Here is a 23,212-nt window from a genome sequence, read left to right as displayed (position 1 = left end):
AGTTAGGATTTGTGAGATTAATTCAAATGTTCTGCTTTACTTTTGGACATAAAATGTTAACAGTAATGAACAACCACAGCTCAGATAGAAATTACTTCTGTTAAAATATAGTATTTTTTATTATTATTACAATGTAAGGGGCATCTGATGCGGACACACGCATATTCTTTTCAGTTGTTAAACAAGTCCTTTGTATATATATTTTTTTATATATAATCAGAAGTGTTCTAATTTAAATATAAGTTCTGCCTTTAACCCATTAATGCCTAGCGTCCCATATATGGGACGGGGTGAAAATGTGCATCTCCTCGGGTGTGTGTTCACTGAAATGAAATAATGAAACCTGTAAAATATTCCCCTCTTATAGTTCTATTATTCCTGCTTTTATTATTTGGCTGCCAGGTTTTGTCTTCCCTCGGCATCAAATGCAATCTTTCAAATTGAGCAAAACACGCAAAGAAGCGATAGCTTAGAGATATTGATGCAAATCTATTTAGCCATTATCTTTCATTCTTATTTTTTCATGAATTTATGTTGGTCAGGGTGTGCCGTAGCTGTACATAACCATTTTATAAAAAAAATGTGCATATTGTCTAAACTGAGCATTGTTTTTGTAGCGTCCCATATATGGGACGCCAGGCACAGATGCAGACAGGTTTTTTTCTATGGTAATATAGTTGATGATGTTATTGTTTTTTGTCTGGTGCCATAATTGTTGTGTCTGGTTCCCATATATTGTTGATTCCCCATGTACCAGGGAATACAATCTATGAAACCAGTGATCTTATTCAGCTTGTCTGACAGGTAATACCCATTTCCTTCTTTAGTACTTTATTCACAGTTTAGATGGCACATTCAAAGAAAAAGTACAGTGTTCATGAAGTTGTTAGTATACTAGAATCAGGAGAGTTTGATGAGGCTGAATTTTTATTACTCCACCTGATGATGATGGTGCAGATAGTGCAGAAGACAGTGGAGATGAGGACACTGGAGGTAGTGTGAATAACCTGTCTGGAAAGCAGCTGCGAGTAGATGCAGACTTCACTGGGTACAGACATGGTCAAAAGGTTTATGACAGCAGAAGTGAAGGCGATGATGCTCCACCTGAAGCTACTGATGCTGAGGAAGTACAGCCAAGTTCTTCTACGGTCACCACCTCAAGCTATTCACTTCGAAAACAGGCTAAATCAGCACGACAAAGGTGGTACAAGAATGATCTACCAGCAACAGAGCAGAAGAAATTTGAATGGAACAGCACTACACTGCAAATTACTGAGAATGACTGGGCGCCACACCTTTGGTTTGAGCAATTTTTTGATGACGAAGTGATTCAATACCTGTGTGACCAAAGGAAGTGCTATGCATCTTTCAAAGGTAAGCTGAACTTCACTGTCAGTCCAGATGAAATGAGGGCCTTTTTAGCAGTGCTGCTTATAAGCGGCAATGCTGTTGTACCAAGGAGACGTGGGAACAGAGTGAAGATGTATGTAATGTTGCAGTATCACAATTGATGAAACGTGATAGATTCGAAGAGATCCTCAGATATTTGCTGGAGACAGGCATGGCAAGATAAGGCCATTCTATGAAATGATGAATGAGAGATTCCTCAAGGCCTTCCAGATTGAACAAAGTCTGTGTATAGATGAAGCCATGATTCCCTATTATGGGAAGCACTCAGCTAAACAGTTCATGAAGAGCAAACCAATCAAGTTTGGTTATAAGCTGTGGTGTCTGAATACTCACCTTGGATATCTCATTCAGTGCAAACCTTATGCTGGTAAAGGTGTTACATTACCTGAACTTGGCTTGGGTGGCTCTGTGGTGACAGGACTGATTTCAATATTACCTAAGAAAGTGACATTCCAGCTAACATCTGACAATCTGTTTACATCACTTCCACTGCTGCAGTACTTGGGTGACAAAGGAATAGGAGCTACTGGCATACTGAGAGCTAACAGAGTGCAGGATTGTCCTGTTTTAGATACAAAGTCAATGTCTAAAAGTCCTCGGGGACTAAAACTACCGCTACAGTTCTACCAATCGTGTGATAGTAACACGATGGAATGATAACAGCGTGGTCACGATGGCATCTAATTGTCAGCCAGTAATGCCTATCAGAAAGGCAAAGCACTACTCTCAGGCTGAGAAGAAGGTGATTGAAGTTGATGAGCCACAGGTAATTCGATACTACAACAAGTACATGGGTGGAGTTGATAGAATGGACCAAAACATTAGCTACTACAGAATTTCCATCTGCTCAAAGAAGTGGTGGGTTCCCTTCTTTATGTTCATGCCTGATGTGGCCATACAGAATGCATGGCTTCTGTATAGGAACTCTGCAGGGCACAAGAATAGATCCCTGGACCTGCTGGCTTTTCAAAGAGAGGTGGTAAATGTGTACAGGCTAAAGTTTTCAGCTGAGGCGAGGAATGCTCCTGGCATTGGAGAAAGGAGAAAGTGACCAAAGCTGTGCGACGGGATGAACAAGGTCACTACCCAGAAACAAATCAGACGCAGAGAAGGTGTGCTCATTGCAGCAAGAAGGCTAAAGTTTTATGTTGCAAATGTCATGTTGGACTGCACATTGACTGTTTCAAGCCATTCCACCAACAGTAATTGGCAAAGTGGTGTCAGAGGTCCCCAGTTTGTTTTCAATATTTGTTGACAGAATATCAGGTTGAAGTAAAAATATCAAATATCAAATGACCTTTATTATATGCTGTAAAGTAGGGTTTGCTATGAGTTATGTTTTTTACCACATACTTGTTGATACAATTAAGTTGTTTACTTTGAGTTAATTGATTTACAATAAGTTCTTGTTATACAATACGAGTTATTGATATATAATAAATAAAATGTATTGTTATTTAATAAATAAAAGTTATTTTTATATAATATTGTGGTTTATTACTTTATTTAGTATTCATGAATATTACTATTGATATTATTGGTAAGATATATAACATATTAAAACATGTACCCACCTGTGCCTGGCGTCCCATATATGGGACACAGAAAAAAAAATGATTTCTTTTAAAATTGCAAAGGCTAATTCAAAACAAACACTAGAAATGTTCATAAGTCACATCTGCGCATGAGTATAGCAAAGGAAACTTAATTCAGAAAATTTAGGCAAGAATGGGTTAACTATTATGCACAACAGGATCTTATTATTGGATCTTCTGTTTAAAAAAAACAAACTATTGTTTATTTTGAAAAACAAAATGTCAATGCATCGATTATCGTTGATAAATGCCTATACGATAATCGAATACGAAATTAGGATGCCGATTGCATCACTAATTATATATATTATATACATAGTCACCTCCAAAATTATTGGCACCCTTGATAAAGATGAGCAAAAAAGGCTGTATAAAATAAACACAGGTAATGAGCTATATTTTATGCTCAAATATATGGGAAAACCATATTATTTTATTCTAATACAATTGCTCAGAGAATTTTATTTTTATTAACAAATAATAAAAATTTCTTAAAAAGATAGGTGTCAGAATTATTGGCTTTGTACTTTCTTCCATTCATTTTCCCTTCTATCCTGACAAGTGCCCCAGTCCCTGCCGATGAGAATTATCCCCATAACATGATGCTGCCACCACCATGCTTCACAGTAGGGATGGTGTTCTTTGGGTGATGCGCTGCGTTGGGTTTGCGCCAAACATAACGCTTTGCATTTAGGCCAAAAAGTTCCATTTTAGTTTCGTTAGACCACACAACTTTTTGCCACATGGCTACAGAATCACTCGAGTGTTTTTTTCCATACTTCAAATGGGGCTTTCTTGAGTAATAGCTTCATCTTGCCATCCTACCATACAGGCCAGATTTGTGGAGTGCTTGGGATATTGTTGTCACATGTACACTTAGACCAGTCTTGGCCATAAAAGCCTGTAGCTCTTGCAAAGTTGCCATTGGCCTCTTGGTAGCCTCTCTGATCAGTCTCCTTGCTCGCTCGCTCATCCATATTATATAATATATATATATATATATATATATATATATATATATATATATATATATATATACACACATACACACAAACAAACAAGGTAACTAACACTGATGCCAAAATGGGAGGCAGTGGGCATTTTGTTGGATTCAAACAAGCCTTGTTTTCTGCCACAAAGTACCAGTTTACCCTGACTTTTATACTCTCCTTTAAAAATGTAATTGATACCTGTTAAGCCATTTGTGTATTTCAAACAACTGAGAAAAGCGAATAGTAAAATTGATAAATTTTTTCTGTGAAACAACGAAATGGGCTTTTAAATCGCAAGTCTTACTTTTTAATTTAAAAGCAGAAGCGACTTGTCTTTATTAATGTAAATAGTTACGTGTAACAATTGTAATAAAGTGTGTCTAGCATAAAATACTTTATTTTTCATTATAGCTTGAATAATGATTTGTCGCTTATTAAGATGTTGCAATCTCGTTTGTACAGTCTGCTTGCAAATGAAAAATGAAGGTTTGGACGATTTAAGCCAATTTAGTTGTTTCACAGAAAAAAACAAATTAAATCAATTTTACTAACAAGTTGTGATTGAGATATACAAATGGCTTAACAGGTACAGTGGTTTGCAGAAGTATTCACCCTCTGCAAAGTTTTAAGTCAGCCGATTGGATTCAAGTTAGGACATTGACTGGGCCACTCAAGAACATTAATTCTCTTCTTGTTCAACCACTCCAGTTTGGCTTTGGCTTTGTGCTTCAGGTCATTGTCCTGCTGAAAAGTTAATTTCCTCCCCAGTTTCAGAGTTGGCTGACTCAAACAGGTTTTCCTCAAGGATTCGCCTGTACTTTGCACAATCCATTCTCCCCTCTATCCTGACAAGCTTCCCAGTCCCTGCTGAAGAGAAGCATCCCCATAACATGATGCTGCCACCACCATGCATGACAGTTGGGACGGTGTTGACTGGGTGATGTGCAGTTTTGGGCTTGCGCCAGACGTTACGCTAGGAATTTAGACCGAAAAGTTCGATTTTTTGTCTCGTCTGACCACAAAACCTTTTTCCACATGTCTGCAGTATCATCTACATCAGGGGTGGACAATAATTTGCGCAGGGGGGCCAGTCCATGAATTTCGCTAAGTTGTCACGGGCCACACATCTCTACTATATTAATTAAATTACCTCACCATCTATTGTATAAAGACCCCATTATGTTCTTTCCACAACAAAGTAAATACACTTAATAACAATTAACTGAATACACGTTTATCCAAAGCTTATCTTAGGAGGCAATTCCTATTGTAAAACGTTTTGTGAACACTTGTAAAATCTGTAATAACACCAATGCTAAACTTTGATTTACAACTTACGTTCATTATTAAAATTAAGTACAAAACAAAAAATTAAACTGAGTGTGAAGAAGAGTGTCTCTGATGGGAATTAACAAGGGAGGTGAAGTCAGGTGTCACTTCTGTTGTTGCAATGCTGAGCAATGCTGTTCTTTGATTTATTGAATTTCATCACAGAAAAAAAAAACGTAAGTTGATCTGAACAGTACAAGCATCTTTTGGGCATGAGCCTTGATCTTCGGAAAGATCTGTTCATTGAGAGATGCATAAAACCTCGGAAGTGGCACTGATTTGAATTGCTCCGCAAGCAATGCATCACACTACAAGTCAATAAGCTCAAGTTGGAAATCACTTGGAGCGTTGTCCACATCATATGTGAAAGGGGAGATCAAAGCCATGTCATTTTCTATCAGTCTAAAATCCTTGAAGCGGCAAGAAAATTCAGCATGCAAAGCGAGCAGTAACGATGTGTATCTTTGCAGGTTCTGGTCAGATATTGTAATCTGTTGCAAAGTGGGGAAGTGTGTGAACTGCTTATTACCAATCTGATGGGAGAAAAGGAGCAACTTTGTCATAAAAGACTTGACATGGGAATACATGTCATGAGCAAAAAGCCCCCTTCCTTGCAGTTTCGAATTCAGTTCATTCATGTGACCCGTAACATCAATAGCAAATGCAAAATTAGAGAGCCAGTTCACATCATTCAATTGAGGGAAATCCACATCTTTTTCTTTCATTCTAAAAAACAAATCAATCTCTGCTCTCAGATCCCAAACTCTTTTCAGAACTTTTCCCAAACCAAGCCATCTAACATTTGTATGGTACAGAACATCCTTGAGCTCCGACTCAGACTCCTCCAGCAGAGAGACAAATTGCCTGTGGTTTAATGCTCTTGCTCTAATAAAGTTGACCAGTTTTGTGACTGTATCCACGACATTGCTTAGTTTCAGAACACTTTTGCAGAGGACCTCTTGGTGAATAATGCAATGTAGAAAAATTATTCTCTGCTCTGGATTTGTTTCTGTCACTTGGTCTTGTATTCTTTTCAACAATCCAACATGTTTTCCTGTCAGATTAGCACTTCCATCAGTGGTCACACTCGCCAATTTATTCCACTCCAATCCCAATTTTGAGATGCTGTGTTATTTACTGCCTCCAGTATATCTTTTCCAGTCGTCGTATTTTTCATTGATTGCATTGATGCCAGTTCTTCTGTGAACTCAAAATTTGTGGTAATGCCTCGAATGAAAATCAACAACTGGGCTGTGTCTAACGTCACAACTTTCGTTGAGTGCCAGAGCGAAATATGAAAAATAATTTACCTTGCTATTCAACTGTTCTCCGAGATTTCTTCTACACGCCTCAGTTCGCCTTGACAATGAAACGTTTTCAATATGCTTTTCTTGTCTGGGCACAGTATCGCAGCAGAGTCAACCAAACACTCCTTGATAAATTCTCCCTCAGAGAATGGTTTGCTGTTTTTGGCAATTTTGTGTGCAATCATGTAGCTCGTTCTTGTAATTCCGTCTTGTGCCGCGGATAGTTTCGTGAAAAAACATTGCTCTTTTTGCATTCGAGAAACCATCTCATGCGCTTTTCTAACTTTCTCTTCGGCAGACATGTTCTTATATTTGGAAGCATGTTTGCTATCGAAATGCAGGTTTAAGTTGTATTCTTTGAATACTGCCACACTTTCTTTGCAATGTAAGCACACAGCTTTCCCTGCCACATCAGTAAAAAAGTATTTTGAGGTCCACTCTTTGTTAAATACTCGGCATTCGGCGTCTACTTTCCTCTTCTACCCCTCCACTCCAGTGCCACGTAATAAAATAATTTGCGCAGAAACTGAGGGTTATTCAATTTTCCCTCGTAGCTCTAGACGCTTAACCATAGCAACATAAAACCAACCAATCACAGGCCAGTAATGATACCGTGCACGTAGACATTGTATTTTATTCTGCCGTACAGTGTACGCTGACAAAGTAAAGGTGTATTACCATAAATTCCTCCACTTGCTGCTGCCTCAACGGTGTTTAAATGACCATTTTAAGTATTAGCGATAACAGATGACGATCATTATGTTAGTTTTAATGGAGGAAGATTCTAGTAGTTTCCTCAATTGTCGGGAGTCATGGCGGGCCGGACAGAAATGTTAGACGGGCCGGATCGGGCCCGCGGGCAGTATTTTGCCCACCCGTGCTCTACATGCTATAAGTGCTTTAAGATGAGGCTTTTTGAGTAATGGATTCTTTCTTGCCACCCATCCATACAGGCCAGCTTTGTGTAGGGACCAGCTTATTGTTGATATGTGAACACCGACTCCCATCTCAGACACAGAAATTTGTAGATCTCTCAAGGTCATTGTTGGCTTCAGAGTGACATCCCGAACCAGTTTCCTGCTTGCCTGGCTGCTCAGTTTGGGAGGGCGACCTGATCTTGGTAGTGTCTGGGTGGTATGATGCATCTTCCACTTCTTAATGACGGACTTCACTGTGCCGAGAGGGATAATCAGCACCTTTGAAATGTTCTTGTACCCTTCTCCTGCTCTATGCCTCGCTACCACGTTATCCCTGACTTGTTTTCGAAAGCTCCTTGATCTTCATGGTTGCTTTGTTGGATCACTATGTGAGTCGCAGCTTGAAAGTCTTTATATACCTGTTAAACCACTTTGAGTACACACAGGCTGAAACCATTTCACTAATTTTGTGACCTTTCAAACAAATCATTTGCACCTGAGCTGAGCACCAGGGTTGCAGTAGCAAAAGGGGTTGACTTATGCAACTGAGATGAATCTATTTTTCTCTGTAAATCTTACTTCTTTATATTCTATATGCATTTTTTAACTATGAATGTGGAGTAGTTTGTGTAGATTCTACATGTAAAGTCTAATTTGAAAGCATCGTGGAGTACGCTCAGGTGCCAACAAAATGTAAAAATCTTGCAGGGGGTGAATACTTCTGCAAACCACTGTAGCAATTTCATTCTTAAAGGAGAGTATAAAACTCGGAGTAAAACACAGAAAATCAGAAACCCCAATTATAGATTTGAAACATTTTGCAAAAAACTTCTTGTCCATGGGACAAAACGCTAGAAAGATCTACTTGTCCTTAAAAATCTACTTGCCCCCTCACTGTCCCACAAAAATAGAATATAACTTTTATAATTGAACTTTTATTAAAACAATAAATAAATCAATTAGTGATTAATAATAATTTTTGCTTCATGAAATCAAATAAAGAAAATGTAATTTAGAACATACTTGCCAAAACTGAGCCCATCTAATTTCTGTGCATTATACATGGCATGTCAGACTTCACACACCAGGCCGATAGAGATACCTTTTTAATATGAGGTGAAGCATTTCACTATTTTAAGTTTCGGTTTCGATTACCGTATATGATTTTAAAGCGCAGCATTACCGGAGAGCATACTAAATTGCTTTACATAACAAAAAATGCTTACCAACCCGAAAGAAAAAAAAAAAAATTACAGAAGATGTTGATGAGTTGACAGATCTATCTGATGGCAAACCTCTTCACATTACGCATTACAATTTGGTGTAAAATGAAAAACAGACAGTACTTATCAAATTCTTTCTGACCAAACTTCCGAGTACTTGAACCCTTATCTAACTATGTTGACCATTTTCTTAGACCGCTTATAATAGAGTTACCCACGTATATTAGGGACACAGGTGATTTTATTGACCAACTTTCAAATATAACATTGGACAGTCGGAATATAATTTTAGCCACACAATGTTGTTAGTCTATACACAAATATTCTGTACGCAAATGGTCTACAGGCATTAAGATTAATGAACCACCATTAATGAACACAAGAGCTCAATCCGGAGAAAAGACATCCATTCACCAATAGCTAGATATTTTCTTGATGCCAGACATTCAGTTTCGGATCTTAAATTTTGTGGCATACAACAATTATGCCAAACACGTAGAGGTGGAAATCTTGACCAAAGATTACTACAGTGTGAATCAAAATGGATTTTTTATTCACGTACGGTACAACCGGAGGGACTGAACGAAGAACTAGCATTATCGTGTTTTCTATAGATTACTGTGCTGTTACATTTATCTGAATTCCTGTAGACCCTAATAAGCTATTTTCTTTTCTTTTAAGTCTGATAGGGTTGAAACTGTGTAATTAATATAATTTAATCATGTGATTATATATTGAAGATAACAACAATGCGCTGGAACGATGTAATTAACTAACTGCCCTGCTAGCTGTGAACATGCTGTCTATCCTTGAAATGCTTATTATTGTATTATTTTTGTGTATGCACATAATACATAGTATATATGGTCCTTATATAAATCGACAGAACCGACTCGAACAGGGCGATTCCGTATGTGTCGTACGGGATATTGACAACTTTTTGATTTCTATATCAAAAACTGGTTTTAAATTAAGATGTCAAAAACGTTTTAGACAGAGTATATTACCAAGGTAAAATAAGGGTATTAATCATTAAAAAATATGTGGTCATTACTATTAAATATTTCTTAAATGTAGTATGTCATACAGGACACTGAATCGGACATGGATTTAGGTGAAAAGCATAAAAAGTCTGTGAATCTGTTGGTGATGTAAACTTTTATTTACCTTAATAGATAAAGAGAGGTACATCTAAAAGACAAATGCAAATCAGAACCTGCGACAGACCCAGCTACAGTGCTATAATTACAGAACTAAAGTGTTGCACTGGACAGCTTTGTCTACCTGCTCTTTAAACAACGCTACCTAAATTAACAGGCATACTTTCATCCTACTGTCAAAGTAAAGCAGATTATGTGTCTTAGGATATTTAGGCAATAATACATCAAGGCTGTAATAGTACAGTACCACACAAAAGCACAAATTTTACATTTGAAACTTCATCCATATTTTCAGTAGCTTGCTCAGGCCACGTGATTAACGAATTGCAGTACTACCTCCGAAATGAACACTTGACACACTATAATACTTTCTTATGCTGTATGAACATATTTATGGGTATCAACATAAAAGTCAGAATTTAAATTTTCTGAAGTCTCAGTATTTTGAATCTTCAGTATTGACTCATCTCTTTTGATGTGCAAGGGATATGTCCAGTACTTTAAGTAAGAAAGTCCTCAAAACAGAATTGACCCCTGGAACCAACAACAATAGGAGGTTGGATTTTTTTTATTTCATTTGAAATATTTGCCAGATTTGTGCATCACAGATACTTCAATCATCACTTGTGATGCATGTTATTTCTCCTCGGTACCCAACACCCTCATAAGTCACAACACACCACTCCCCAACAGAGAAGCCACTGGTGCTTCCTGAACTATTGATAGTATGTGTGTCAGGAGCGTGGTCTGTAGCTGCTGTGTTGTCAAGTGGAGGTGCCATGAACCCCTCAGTGGAAGTACTGGCTGTCCCAGTAGCCGTGTCACTGTTGGCAGCGTGAGCATGACCAGTGGGATCAATGATAATGGCTGGAGTAGCTTACAAGGCATTATGCCACAATTGTGTCTTTCCAGTTTCAAAATCATAGCAAACTACATGCATCTTTTGTATTCCTGAGACAGGCTGTACATCTACCCAGGGGTTCATACACTGTATGCGGGAGCTGCTTTCCTCTTCAGAAATATGAAACACAATGGTCTTGTGTAACAATTTCTTAGCTACACAAGCAAAATCTGCAGAGGATTGCACAACAGGAGCATCATCTTTTTTGCTCATTACCGTTGAACGAAAAAGACTTCTAGCCCTGCCCCAAACTCCATCTACTATGCCTTTCCCATGGCTTGTGGCAAAGTATTTCCAGGTGAAGTTGTTTTTATACTTCTGTCCAAGATGTTGCAGAACCCTGACCATGTATTGATTTTTTAATTCAGAGGATATACCGTCTGTCCACATAACTACTTCTTCTGACCCATTATCAGTTGACATTATGTTGTCATATAGGTAGTCAATGAATGCACACACAGTATAATCCTCTATAAATTAATCTTGATTCCATAAGATTGCATCAATTGTTTATTAATTAAAAAAATAAAAAGGTGTTGTACGGGACACTTGTATAATTGATGATTGACAAAGTTACAGTTAAAGTTGCCGGCTATATTCCTAGTATCTTTTTGCTACTGGTGTGAGGTTAGAAAAACCTTGATGACATTACTTTGGGATTTATATTGAACCATGGGAAGAAATTTAGGTGTAAAAGTGTCGTACGGGACACGTCATTATTCATAAAATTGTGTTGCCTGATTTTTCAGTAAATACATTCACATATTACATTTTTCAGTTTTGTAGCACTTTCTTGAGAACCCCATCAGGTAATTTGTCACAAGTTAATTCAAGATTTTTTTTTTTTTTTTTACTGAAGCTACCATTCAAAAAGCAGTGGGAAAATTTACAATTTCTTTTTTTTTTTTTTTAACTTGCATGTTAATTAATTGAATATTTCAACCTCTTGTGTGCTACGGACGTACCTGGTAAGTCCAAAAAAATCGCTTCCCCAGTGCTAAGGACGCACGTGGTACATCCAATTGAAATACATGGTTTAAAAAAATAAAAATAAATAAATATGGATTGCCGTTTTTTCACTCGGGGTCGCTCAGAGGACTTATTACATAATATATTTGATGTGACGCAGTTGTTAAATGTAATTTACAGTCTATTTGAACGCAAGCGGTGGCTGTCTTTGGCTTGTACTGTGAAACACCCAGAATGAATTTAAAACAGTCTGTGTGCAACTTTCCTTTTCTTTTCAATGAGGATTGATAATAAAAAAAAAAAAAGTTTACCTTTGACTAGTAGCTGTTTTACTGAGCTATGCTTCATGAAATCAGCTTTGAAGTAACATCTGACTATTTGTCTACATCTTGTTTTGTTGATGTCGACGATACAGGAAGTATGTGGATACTTCCTGCTCCTGACTCTGATCACATGACACCACTGTAACGTATCAAGTGTGTGGGAGGTACTAGTTTTTTTTTTCTTTTCTTAAGTAAATTCAGTGATCAGAGGGTAAAAATAAACATTAGGAACCACATGTTTTTTGTATATAGTTACTGTGTGTGACACCTTTTGTTGTGTCTGGTTGGAAAGAAAACGTTTGCATAAAGGTGCACATACTTGGTATTTTTTAATTTGGGACACTCACGGCAATTCAGAACCACTGTCCTTTTAGCAGTGGAACAAAAGCCGTCAGATGCACAGGTCCAAATATAAGGTAAAACAAGTGATTTTTGCTATATACAGTGGCATTACCTCAAACTGCAGAAGGATTATGGGTAACACACCATTGGCATACTAGGTCATGTTACCCATTTATAAAATCCTTATTTTGTGCAGTTTCAAAAAATGTATACTTATGCCAGGGTATCTCATTCTTTGGTGGCGTACTGGGCACATGAAATTGGGGTGGGTGCTGTGGTCAGTGGGCTGCATATTTAAAGGTGGAAAGGTCAAAGTGGCCTGGTGTCTATCTACAGCAGGTCTTCTCAAACTCGGTCCTGGGGACCCCCTGTGGCTGGTTTTCATTCCAACCAAGCTGTCAATTACTTAACTAGACCCTTAATTGAACTGATAATTTGCTTAATTACACCTTTTTACTTGTTTTCAGCTCTTGAACCATTGCATATTTCAAGTTAGCTGTACCATTTGATAAGTAACTTGAACTGCAACTGTTTAAGCGCTGAAAACAAGTAAAAAGGTCTAATTAAGCAAATTATTAGTTCAATTAAGGGTATCAAGTAATTGAGAGCTCGGCTGGAATGAAAACCAGCAGCCATAGGGGGTCCCCAGGACAGAGTTTGAGAAGCCCTGATCTACAGCATGTAAACCCCCCAAAACCAAAGCAAGTATTTACACATAGGCACAGGCACATCCAGCAGCTTAAAAGTTTCTACATTTTCCATCAAACATTTGCATTATAGTGACTAAATGTGATGCAGGTATAATACATTTTATGAAAAAGCAATGTTTTTTTTTTTTTTGTTTTTTTTTACAATAATAGATGTATTTTGTGGTCCCATGACCAAATAAAGTACAAAAATTGGCACCAATAGAAGCCTCAGAGTCTGACAAAAAAAAAAAAAAACACAATATATGGTATGCAAGGGGAATCTGAAAAGGAAAATAGAATAATTGATGAAAAACAAGCGAGTACCAAGATCACAAAAAGGGCGTCACCAGGGCCTCAGCAGAGAAGGGGTTAATATAAAAACATTATTTAAATGTGAAAATCATTCTTAAGCCTAACATAGGTTATTGGCTTTGGAAAAAATGCATGTTTGAAAAGATTAAGGCACGTTTATTTTTGGCTTTACCACGGAATCGCCCAATTGTTTTCAATTGCCTGTTTTGCACATAATTAGGATCACATCAATTAAGCTATTTGAAATAACTATTTATAAACATGTTTGTTCTTTGTTTCTGGTAGCACTGGTCAATGTTTGACCGAAACATCTGCACTTTGCACTTTTTGCACAGTATGCACATTGTCATTAATAGCCTGTCATTAATAAATACAGCCTGCTGTTTTTCATTAAATTTAGCGTTGGTACGCTTTTTTCCTCTGTGTGCGGATCTGTTATGTGTCGTGTTATCTGTGATTTATAGTATTCACACATTGTCAAATGGTTTCTCTTACAGAGAAAGAACAAAAAAAAAAAACACAGTGCATGAATGAACCTGACGAACCTTCGAAAGTTTAAAACTACCTTCGAATTTCTGTCTAGCGAATGAACCTTGGAACACAGCCCTAATACTTTTATAGTTATTTGGTATGAGATCACTAAATTACACTTATGGAGACATTGCTAAAGAAAAATGTATTTCCGTGTACATTCAAACTAGGGTATCGTAGGGTATAGTTCATCATAGAGTGAAATCGTTATTCTCTTAACCTTCAGACTCTCAGCTGTTTAGAAAGGTATAATACGGTATACATTCAGTGGATATTTGTCCTGATATACAAGCCGAAAGTCACGTTAAGTCAGTCATAACTCTAAAAGGTAGAATGTTCATTGGAGCAAAGGGTTGAAGGATTGGTTTCTAAACTACATTACCCAGAAAAAGTTTTGGTTTCCTGTATAGCCATTGGATAAAGAGAAATAATTTTGTTTTGTGGGCGTTGCGCTGTCGGTCTCACAACGCAAAGTTGTATTAAAAATAATGAAGTCAATCTATAGCTTTACAAACCTGCCAACCACCTGATTAAGTAGCTTTTTAAAAAATAAACGAATTGCTAAACCATTACAGTTTATAGCTTTTTGTAATTTCATTATGTTAAATATTTTTCTTTGAGCTGGTGGTCAAACTTTACTGGGCTGGAATGGAGTTCCATTTACAATGTATTGAGGAGGCATGTCCTTGCCAAACAACATGGGCTTTAATGGGGAATTACTATGGTTAAAACAGACTCGTTTATACTGTTTAATATGTAGTTTTCCTGTTCTTGTAGGTATGTCTTTTGCGTTTAATATGTGCAGTTTATACAGTACCTTTTTTTATTAGGTACAGTTTTCCTGTTCCACTGGCAGATGTTTTGTGTTTAATACGTACAGTTTAATACATACAGGACCGTTTTATTAGGTAGTTTTCCTGTTCCACAGGTAGATATTTTGCACAAAGAAGGTACATCCAGGACAGTAAATGGCAGTCATGGCAGCATTTGTGACATCGGGCAGGAAACACAGGTGCTGTTTAATTTAATTTTATGTTTTTGTTGGCACAACCGTTGTACAGTTTAAAACGTATACAATTTAAATTACATTTAGCGAAAATATAAATTCGTAAAATGGTACTACTTATTACATTGTACCGCCCACAGGGGCGTGTTTTGTATAGATAATAAAATCCCTTTGGCAATTAAGCTTTCTTGTATTGTTTATATTTCAGGTACTTATGTTCATAGTTACATACAGCATTTCGAATCAGCGACCAACCTCAGGAAGTGGGTAGTCACACTTTGACCCGGGTTGAGCAAGACAAAATGCATGAAGGCCGTTCGTATGCGGCCGAAGTTTAAAGGCCATTGCACACTGGATCCTTTTCCATCATTTAGCATCCGTCATCCAAAAAAGTCGTCCATCAATTCATTGCACACTAGATATATAGATATAGATAATACACCTAGTTTCAGTATTTTAATAAAAAAAAAAAATACAATTCTACTGTTAATTCTTACATAACTTTGAACACAAAAAAATGTTAAATGTAGTATAAACTTAATGATCAGCAAATGTTGATGGAAGTTAAAACGTTCGCTAATTATTAAGTTTCTACTAGATCTACAATAATGATTTTACGCATTACATAATAAAAATAAAAACATATGATATTACACAACACAGTTGTCATAGCATCAAAAACCATATGACCAATATTTAATTTTTCAAACACTCGCTCCTGCAATAAATATATCTAAAAGTTGGGAAGCTAGCAATGAGCTACCGAAAATACTTTACCATAAATTACCTTCTACTCTCTGTGTATGAATCCAGAAATTCCATCACTTTCATGTATTTAGGGCCCTATGAAATCAGTTTTATTATTTATTTTTTTCCTGATTTCGGTTTTAAAAATATGTAATTTGTTAGTAAGTTTTTCAAGACTTGCCTTACAATTTAATTTTTAATAAAATTTAGTCGTTGCCAATCAGTTTTGATTATTTTCTCCCCAATTTGAAATGCCCAATTATTTTTAGGCTCAGCTCACCGCTACCACCCCTGCACTGACTCAGGAGGGGCGAAGATGAACACACGCTGTCCTCCGAAGCGTGTGCCGTCAGCCGCCTGCTTCTTTACACTCTGCAGACTCACCGTGCAGCCGCCTCAGAGCTACAGCGTTGGAGGACAACGCAGCTCTGGGCAGCTTACAGGCAAGCCCGCAGGCGCCCGGCCAGACTACAGGGGTCGCTGGTGCGCGGTGAGCCGAGGACACCCTGGCCGACCTAACCCTCCCTCCCCCCCGGACGACGCTCGGCCAATTGAGCGCCGCCCCCTCGGAGCTCCCGTCCACGGTCGGCTGTGGAATAGCCTGGACTCGAACCGGCGACGTCCAGGCTATAGAGCGCATCCTGCACTCCAGCGAGTGCTTTTACTGGATGCGCCACTCGGGAGCCCCCTACCTTACAATTTAAATCCAAACTTTCAAATAATCGAATTGCACATTGTAACTTTTGAAGTATTTTTTAAAACGCTTACAGTATACATATTAAAGGCTGAAGAAAGGTAAAAACCCATACACCAATCAGCAGCTACACGGACATCTGTTTCACCCAATGGATGCACCGAAAGTTTTTTGGTTCTTGTTTGATTGGACGATTCAGACGATTCTGTCCAACCCCTCACTCTCCCCGGAAAAACAAACAAACAAACCAAAAAAAAAAAACAGGAGGACTGACTTGAGGAGGGGTGACGACTGAGGATGTCCTAAAATGGACACCGTACACTTAATGGTTGCATGGTTATTCAGTACTTTCTTTTTCATAAAAGTTACTCCTTTACATATACCTCATTAGTAACATAGCATGGGAAACAAAATAGATAAAGAAATAAGATAAGGCATTCTGATATTGGTCTGAAACTAAAATTACAGTAGGTATTCAAACAACATAATTCACCTCAAACTCTTAACACACATATATTGATTAAAGTACTATTGTACAGCCTGCAACTGTTTCCCTTTTACAAAGGAGTGATCAGGGCAAATGCGATTTTAAGGGTACTGTACAATACATTTGTATTACATATCAGATAATAAAACAAAACAAACAAACAAACAAAAAACACCACAACCCTGCCCTTCTTGAGAATGTAATTGTAATAATGTATCTTTTGTTTGACAAAATCTAAGCAGTATCCCAGTACAGTATATTATTTTGGCCACTTTTAATCCAGTACTATGTACTTTGGTAACAGGTCAGACAAAACGTGTTAACCATCTAAACTCTTTCTGCGTTTACTTTACAGTACAATGCATTTAAACCAGTCAAAGCACCCTTTCCTTGCTGGCAAACAAATAACCAAGTTCTGAAAATAAGTGTATTTGTAGGCCGATTAAACTTGTACACTGGGGGCACATTAGGCCAGCAAAACAACATTCAGTACAAACTGTATTGTTTGAAAGACCATTAAAAACATGTCCACGAGAGGTGAGACCTAAACTGGCAAAGGCCTATCGAACCAAACAGGTTCAATGATGTATTGAATTGGCCCATTGTGTCTTGTTCAGTGCTACATTACTTGGTCTCTTGTGATTCTATGTAACAGCTGTTGCCATATCTCAGCGCCCACTCCCCTGCACTGTGTAGCCTGACATGATAATTTGTGCAATGTCCAATCGCCAAAATGTGCAATGATCTCTTAAGATAACATAAAATAAAGAATCTGCTAGAGTAGTATTTTCTGGATTAAAGTGCCGTGAATTTGGGCACTAGATTTTTTTTTAAGTGTATGCATGTTTAACTTTACATTGTGTGAGCACGTTGTTCGCAAGCATAAACAAAACACATTTACTTCAATAATTGTATAAAAAAACAAAGAATAGTACAACTCTAAATCAAATAACTGAAAATTGTGGTCAATAAGATAAAAGCAAACTTTCTTCTTTAAAGTGCATTCTTATCAAAAGCAAAATGCAATACAATGCTAGGCCTACCCCCCCTTCCGTTTCGTTGTAATTTTTTTCACCACGTTTATAAAAAAAAAAAAGTCTTACCTTTTCAGATTCCCCTTTCCTTCTTTGTTAGGTTACATACGTGTCTTTCTTATGACGACGATAACCTAAAAAGCGTTTTTGTTATTTCAAAGTTCCAGAAATCACTGCCTCTCCCATCACTGTTTCAAAGCAACCGCAATGAACGCTGTTTATGAATGTTTTGGTAATGAATATTTAAAAAAACAAACAAACAGCAAAGCTAACTATAAATGACAAATAAGGTATATACATAAAAAACTAACTGAAACATGTAAATCTCAAACTAAAAAGCCCTACGACATGGAAACGATATAAAACGAAATCTACATGACAAAAGACAGCCAAGTGACTTAAAACTCCCCAGCAGTTCCTGGCTGTACTTCCCCCTCACGCGAAACTTGCACTAACCCTCAACATGGCCGCCCAAGACCAGTCCAGAGCAATTAGGCCCAGCAACTTCTATTTCTTGGGGCTTGGCAAAATAAGTGCACACATTTTCAAACAATGCAAACCAGTCCAAAGCTACATTAAACTATCAATTAAGTGTCCAAATGGATTTTAAAATAGCTTATAATCGTACTTTTTAACAAGAGACTCTCCTCTAATACTCTACAGCTTTATTTTCGTTAAGCTTTCGCTCTGTGCTGCCCTCTAGGCAGGCTGACATATGAAGTGCAGAAAGTCAAATCTTTTAAAAATTAGATTTTGCCTGATCTGTCTCTGAGGCTTGAACCTCCAACCTTCGTATATTGCTGAACATACCCATGTTCTCAACTTCTTCAGCACAACACAAACCTTAGTTTCACAGTTTCCATTGAATCTAATACTTCTACTTAGTGAATTACACATACATTTACCTCTGAAAAAAAGGGTGAACTGGGACCCGCCTTACAGCATCTATCTATACTTGAAACATTTTATGACCCAGATCATCAAAAGAACCTTAGCCACTTTCAGTTAGTTTGATGACATTTTTTCTAGCTTAATTGATATGTACATTGTTATGCTGTCACTAGTCATAGTGTGTCATGGATGGGTGCTCAGCTTAAAGAAGTATCTAGGGTGTGTTTTCATTTAAAAATGACATCTGGTACTACTTCATGTTGAAGAAAGCTCTTAATTTCAATGTCTTTTTTTATGTTACACATTCACTTGGCTAATTCCCATTTAGCTGTGTCTTCTGGGTCAAAAGATGTTACTGTCTGAAAATGTGTCAATCAACAGGGGTCGCAGCTGATTGGTTATTGACAGAAAAGAAGCAAGTGAAGGGGTGGGGATTATTATTATTATTATTATTATTATTATTATTATTATTATTATTATTATTATTATTTATTTCTTAGCAGACGCCCTTATCCAGGGCAACTTACAGTCATAAACAAATACATTTCAAGAATCACAGTACAAGTAATAATACAATTAAGAGCAAGATAAAAATACAATGACTTTGGTTCAAGCAAGTACAAGAATATGACAAAATACGATTCAATAACGGAGCAGATAACAGTGTCAGTGATAGTTACATCAGGATATAATTAAATACAAAATACTACAGATTAAATAACAGTTGTGACAGATTACAGTACTCTAAAGTACAGGATTAAATGCAGTAAAATAGGGGGCAGATAAGAGCAAGTAAAGCGCATTTAAGGAAGGGTGATAAGTGTCCCAGGGGAAAAACAGAGGAGTTCTACAGGTGCTGTCTGAAGAGGTAAGTCTTGAGGAGGCGCCGGAAGGTGGTCAGGGACTGGGCAGTCCTGACATCTGAAGGAAGGTCATTCCACCATTGCGGGGCGAGGGTGGAGAAGGAGCGGGCTCTGGAGGCAGGGGAGCGTAAAGGAGGTAGAGCCAGTCTTCTAGTGCAGGCGGAGAAGAGAGGTCAAGTGGGGGTGTAGGGAGAGATGAGGGTCTGGAGGTAGCTAGGTGCAGTCTGGTTAAGGCATCTGTAGGCTAGTACAAGAGTCTTGAACTGGATGCGAGCGGTGATCGGGAGCCAGTGGAGTGAGCGGAGTAGTGGAGTTGCGTGGGAGAAGCGAGGCAGAGAGAACACCAGGTGAGCAGCAGAGTTCTGGATGAGCTGGAGCGGACGGGTGGCGGATGCAGGGAGGCCAGCCAGGAGGGAGTTGCAGTAGTCTAGGAGGGAGAGTACCAAGGCCTGGACCAGGAGCTGGGTGGCGTAGTTGGTGAGGAAGGGTCGGATTCTTCGGATGTTGCTCAGGAAGAATCGGCAAGTGCGTGCCAGAGTGGAGATGTGCTGGGAATAAGAGAGGCAGGGGTCCAGGATAATTTCACTCTACAGGTGTAATGACCCAGGAAGTGCAGTGCAGACACCCTTATCCAGGGCGACTTAAAGTTGATACAAAATATCACATTATAGAATATCACATTACAGAATGTCAAATTACTGATAAGAGCAGTTATAAAGTACAGTAAAATCACTAGAATAAAAGTTCAAATTCAACTAAGAGCATAATAAAGAATACAGTAAATAATTACATTTAAGAGCGAGTTCAACTAAGATCAGTTAAACTTATAGTAAAGAGCACGTCATAAGTACAATAAATGGATAAGAACGATTTCAAATAAGAGCAATTCCAAAAAATACGGATACCTATAAGGGTAAAATCAGTACAAGATACAGGAAGTAGTTATAATTAAGAGCAGTAGTAGAATACGGCAAGGGATGGTGCAGTTCAGTGCAAGTATAAGCTGATGCAAGTACTGATACAATTGGGTGCCATATAGTCCAGTATAGAGTTGTGAGGTTTACAGATGCGTTCTGAACAGGTGTGTCTTGATGAGGCGTGTCGGAAGGTGGTCAGGGACTGACCAGTCCTAATATCAGTGGGGAAGTTCGTTTCACCACTGCGTGGCAAGGGTGGAATTATTTTGTTTGTTACATTTACTTTTAGAACATTTTGCAAGGCACTAACAAACAAGTCAAAGTGCACGAGACTGATATTTATGCAGTATATATTCACTCAAAGGTAGCATTGCGTTGTTATTATTATTTATTTCTTAGCACACACCCTTATCCAGGGCAACTTACAATTGTTACAAGATATCACATTATTTTTACATACAATTACATTATTTTTTTTACACATTATTTTTACGTACAATTACCCATTTATACAGTTGGGTTTTTACTGGAGCAATCTAGGCAAAGTACCTTGCTCAAGGGTACAGCAGCAGTGTCCCCCACTTGGGATTGAACCCACGACCCTCCGGTCAGGAGTCCAGAGCCCTAACCACTATGCCACACTGCTGTTTGGGTGGTATTTAGTTGGCCAGGTTCTTTATCATCCACAGAGTTGACGGGAGCTTGGTTTAATATCTCATCCAAAGGACAACACCTCCTGCAGCATTTTTTTGTTTTGTTTGTGGTAGGCTAGAAGTACAGTAGTAATATATTCTTCCATATGGAGGCAGTCAAGATTATGCACATCAGTTATAACCTTATTTGGGTATCTTGTTTGGCGTTCTTACATACATACTTTTGTTAAATTAAAAAATAAATCTTAGTTTGTTAGTTTTGTTTGTCCCAGGTATTATATGCTGTTTGTTTTAAATGCTTCACAATAGTCAATTGTATTCAGAATTGGGCAGCAGTGTGGAGTAGTGGTTAGTGCCCTGGACTCTTGACTGGAGGGTTGTGGGTTCAATCCTAGGTGGGGGACACTGCTGCTGTACCCTTGAGCAAGGTACTTTACCTAGATTGCTCCAGTAAAAACCCAACTGTATAAATGGGTAATTGTACGTAAAAATAATGTGTAAAAAAAATAATGTAATTGTATGTAAAAATAATGTGATGTCTTGTAACAGTTGTAAGTCACCCTGGATAAGGGCGTCTGCTAAGAAATAAATAATAATAATATACTGTTTTGTTTTGAAATTGCAGATCCTTTGTATCTAGCACCATCTAGTGCCTGGAGTGCAAAACAATATTAACTATCCCATGCTTCAGTTTGTTTACTGTACATACCCACCTCCATGGTGGCTGATAGATAAGTGAGTTGTAGGCTGCTGTACTGAAAACAAGCCTTCTAATTTTTTTCTCTTGCCTATATACCTAGAAACTGCATAAACATACTGGAACTATGAAAAATGTAGATTAACAGGGTGTGGCTGCCTGATTTAACAGAGACCATCCCAATTGGCATAATATGTGATATTGTCCACTGGCTGCTTTAAAAGCAAGAGTCACACATATTTAATACTTGATAAAAATATGTGTTTACTGAAGAAAGACAACGAGGTAGGTAACAGCAGGGGATAGCTAGGCAGTATTACTTCCTTTGTTTTAGGAGATTAGGTACCTCCCCCTAAGAATTCTCCACAAATTCCTGTTTAAACACTGAACACACTGCCTGTCTTAAGAAAATGTGCCAAGGGGAGTGAAACATATGCAGATAGTTCTATAAAAATGACCAGCCAGCAAAACCACATTACCATGTATCTCGAAAAAGGCTTTTGGACTGTCAGGTTTTCTCCCTCAAGCAAAAATAATGTTATCTACAGTTGGGCCTGCTGTGAGAAGCACTTAATGAGCCAATCTTCATCTTGTGAGAAAAACAAATACTTGACTGCTGTTATTCCCTCTGGGGGGTGGTTACTCAATCTCATATAAGCCTAAAGTCTCCTGGTCCTACTAGTAAAAGCAAGCATGTTTGTGGTGCTGTGGTCCAAACAACTGTTCACCATTCAACTCAGCACTACTGGACAGACTCATCATTTTCAACGTACTCCATTTTTTCAACCTTCTACAATCACCATCATTACTGGACACTTGCTGGACTTCCTTATCTGTTGGTGAGATCATTCCTTTTTTGTTTGGATTTTTTTCTACTTCAATTTGATACTTTGTTTCCTGTAGTTTTTGGTTTTGTTCTTTTGTTACTTTGTTTGGTTTTCAATTACATTGCTCCTCTGCTGGACTTGTTAGGCCTAACTTTCATGCATCATTCATTGCCATCCAGACTGTTATTATTATTGTTGCCATCTGTGATCTTTTCATTCACCTTTATCTTTCTCTGTCTGTGCATTGATTTTGTGTTTGTGTTGTGTGTGTGTGTGTGGGGTGTGGGGTGGGGGTTTATTTGAGGTCCACCGAACACTACACCCATTTCTCCTTTGTGTTACTTTATGGCCTTCTGTTTTCCTATTTTGTCCACCTTTTGTTTTTGTTTATATTTC

At 37.9% G+C, this 23,212-nt stretch overlaps 1 protein-coding gene across 3 annotated transcripts in view; it reads right to left on the bottom strand.

The window, feature by feature from the left end:
- LOC117400377 (tyrosine-protein kinase Yes) overlaps positions 1–18,659 on the bottom strand; it is a 59,890-nt gene extending 41,231 nt beyond the window's left edge. The window contains exons 1-2 of one of the 3 annotated variants that reach the window (XM_034000247.3): positions 18,597–18,659; positions 18,038–18,102 (exon numbers count right to left, since the gene is read on the bottom strand). The gene's annotated coding sequence lies outside the window, so the exon portion shown is untranslated. The other 2 variants (XM_059022534.1, XM_059022533.1) reach the window with 2 other exon arrangements.
- Between the last annotated feature and the right edge of the window lie 4,553 nt (positions 18,660–23,212).

This window comes from Acipenser ruthenus, chromosome 4 (assembly GCF_902713425.1).
Source record: "Acipenser ruthenus chromosome 4, fAciRut3.2 maternal haplotype, whole genome shotgun sequence".
Lineage (NCBI taxonomy): Eukaryota > Metazoa > Chordata > Actinopteri > Acipenseriformes > Acipenseridae > Acipenser > Acipenser ruthenus.
Note: the sequence above shows the minus strand (reverse complement) of the source record. Positions and strands in the feature narration are given on the sequence as shown.